The sequence below is a fragment of the Gasterosteus aculeatus genome, unplaced genomic scaffold (genome assembly GCF_964276395.1).
Source record: "Gasterosteus aculeatus unplaced genomic scaffold, fGasAcu3.hap1.1 HAP1_SCAFFOLD_22, whole genome shotgun sequence".
In the NCBI taxonomy this organism is placed as follows: domain Eukaryota; kingdom Metazoa; phylum Chordata; class Actinopteri; order Perciformes; family Gasterosteidae; genus Gasterosteus; species Gasterosteus aculeatus.
In genome coordinates this window covers 206009-209062 of record NW_027554881.1, presented here as the reverse complement: position 1 = coordinate 209062, position 3054 = coordinate 206009, and positions in this window count along the sequence as shown.

Genomic DNA, 3054 nt, shown 5'->3' with positions numbered 1-3054 from the left:
TAGATGTAGAGTTGTAGATGTAGAGATAGAGTTGTAGATGTAGAGATATAGAGTTGTAGATGTAGAGTTGTAGATGAAGAGTCGTAGAGTTGTAGATGCAGAGTTGTAGATGCAGAGTTGTAGAGTTGTAGAGAGTTGTAGATGTAGAGATGTAGAGTTGTAGATGTAAAGATGTAGAGTTGTAGAGAGTTGTAGATGTAGTGATGTAGAGAGTTGTAGATGTAGAGAGTTGTAGATGTAGAGATGTAGAGAGTTGTAGATGTAGAGTTGTAGAGAGTTGTAGATGTAGAGAGTTGTAGATGTAGAGAGTTGTAGATGCAGAGATGTAGATGCAGAGTTGTAGATGCAGAGTTGTAGATGCAGAGATGTAGAGTTGTTGATGTAGAGTTGTAGATGTAGAGTTGTAGATGTAGAGTGTTGTAGAGTTGTAGATGTAGAGAGTTGTAGATGTAGAGATGTAGATGCAGAGTTGTAGATGCAGAGTTGTAGAGTTGTAGATGCAGAGATGTAGATGCAGAGATGTAGATGCAGAGATGTAGATGCAGAGTTGTAGAGATGTAGAGAGTTGTAGATGTAGAGATAGAGTTGTAGATGTAGAGTTGTAGATGTAGAGATATAGAGTTGTAGATGTAGAGTTGTAGATGCAGAGTTGTAGAGTTGTAGATGCAGAGTTGTAGATGCAGAGATGTAGATGCAGAGATGTAGATGCAGAGATGTAGATGCAGAGTTGTAGAGATGTAGATGTAGAGTTGTAGATGTAGATGCAGAGTTGTAGATGTAGAGATGTAGATGTAGAGTTGTAGAGAGTTGTAGATGTAGAGATGTAGAGTTGTAGATGCAGAGTTGTAGATGTAGAGATGTAGATGCAGAGTTGTAGATGCAGAGATGTAGATGCAGAGTTGTAGAGAGTTGTAGATGTAGAGTTGTAGATGTAGAGATAGAGTTGTAGATGTAGAGATATAGAGTTGTAGATGTAGAGTTGTAGAGATGTAGATGTAGAGTTGTAGATGTAGATGCAGAGTTGTAGATGTAGAGATGTAGATGAAGAGTTGTAGATGCAGAGTTGTAGAGATGTAGATGTAGAGTTGTAGATGTAGATGCAGAGTTGTAGATGTAGAGATGTAGATGTAGAGTTGTAGAGAGTTGTAGATGTAGAGTTGTAGATGTAGAGATGTAGAGTTGTAGAGAGTTGTAGATGTAGAGTTGTAGATGTAGAGATATAGAGTTGTAGATGTAGAGTTGTAGATGCAGAGTTGTAGAGTTGTAGATGCAGAGTTGTAGAGTTGTAGATGTAGAGATGCAGAGTTGTAGATGTAGAGATGCAGAGTTGTAGATGCAGAGTTGTAGAGTTGTAGATGCAGAGTTGTAGATGTAGAGATGTAGATGCAGTTGTAGAGTTGTAGATGTAGAGATGTAGATGCAGAGTTGTAGAGATGTAGATGTAGATGTAAAGTTGTAGATGTAGATGCAGAGTTGTAGATGTAGAGATGTAGATGTAGAGTTGTAGAGAGTTGTAGATGTAGAGATGTAGAGTTGTAGATGCAGAGTTGTAGATGTAGAGATGTAGATGCAGAGTTGTAGATGCAGAGATGTAGATGCAGAGTTGTAGAGAGTTGTAGATGTAGAGTTGTGGATGTAGAGATAGAGTTGTAGATGTAGAGATATAGAGTTGTAGATGTAGAGTTGTAGAGATGTAGATGTAGAGTTGTAGATGTAGATGCAGAGTTGTAGATGTAGAGATGTAGATGCAGAGTTGTAGATGCAGAGTTGTAGAGATGTAGATGTAGATGTAGAGTTGTAGATGTAGATGCAGAGTTGTAGATGTAGAGATGTAGATGTAGAGTTGTAGATGTAGAGATGTAGAGTTGTAGAGAGTTGTAGATGTAGTGATGTAGAGAGTTGTAGATGTAGAGAGTTGTAGATGTAGAGATGTAGAGAGTTGTAGATGTAGAGTTGTAGAGAGTTGTAGATGTAAAGTTGTAGATGTAGAGTTGTAGATGTAGAGATATAGAGTTGTAGATGTAGAGATATAGAGTTGTAGATGTAGAGTTGTAGATGCAGAGTTGTAGAGTTGTAGATGCAGAGTTGTAGATGTAGAGATGCAGAGTTGTAGATGCAGGGTTGTAGAGTTGTAGATGCAGAGTTGTAGATGCAGAGATGTAGATGCAGAGATGTAGATGCAGAGATGTAGATGCAGAGTTGTAGAGATGTAGAGAGTTGTAGATGTAGAGTTGTAGATGTAGAGATATAGAGTTGTAGATGTAGAGTTGTAGATGCAGAGTTGTAGAGTTGTAGATGCAGAGTTGTAGAGTTGTAGATGTAGAGATGCAGAGTTGTAGATGTAGAGTTGTAGAGTTGTAGATGCAGAGTTGTAGATGTAGAGATGTAGATGCAGAGTTGTAGAGTTATAGATGTAGAGATGTAGATGCAGAGTTGTAGAGATGTAGAGAGTTGTAGATGTAGAGTTGTAGATGTAGAGATATAGAGTTGTAGATGTAGAGTTGTAGATGCAGAGTTGTAGAGTTGTAGATGCAGAGTTGTAGAGTTGTTGATGTAGAGATGCAGAGTTGTAGATGTAGAGATGCAGAGTTGTAGATGCAGAGTTGTAGAGTTGTAGATGCAGAGTTGTAGATGTAGAGATGTAGATGCAGTTGTAGAGTTGTAGATGTAGAGCTGTAGATGCAGAGTTGTAGAGATGTAGATGTAGAGTTGTAGATGTAGATGCAGAGTTGTAGATGTAGAGATGTAGATGTAGAGTTGTAGAGAGTTGTAGATGTAGAGATGTAGAGTTGTAGATGCAGAGTTGTAGATGTAGAGATGTAGATGCAGAGTTGTAGATGCAGAGATGTAGATGCAGAGTTGTAGAGAGTTGTAGATGTAGAGTTGTGGATGTAGAGATAGAGTTGTAGATGTAGAGATATAGAGTTGTAGATGTAGAGTTGTAGAGATGTAGATGTAGAGTTGTAGATGTAGATGCAGAGTTGTAGATGTAGAGATGTAGATGCAGAGTTGTAGATGCAGAGTTGTAGAGATGTAGATGTAGATGTAGAGTTG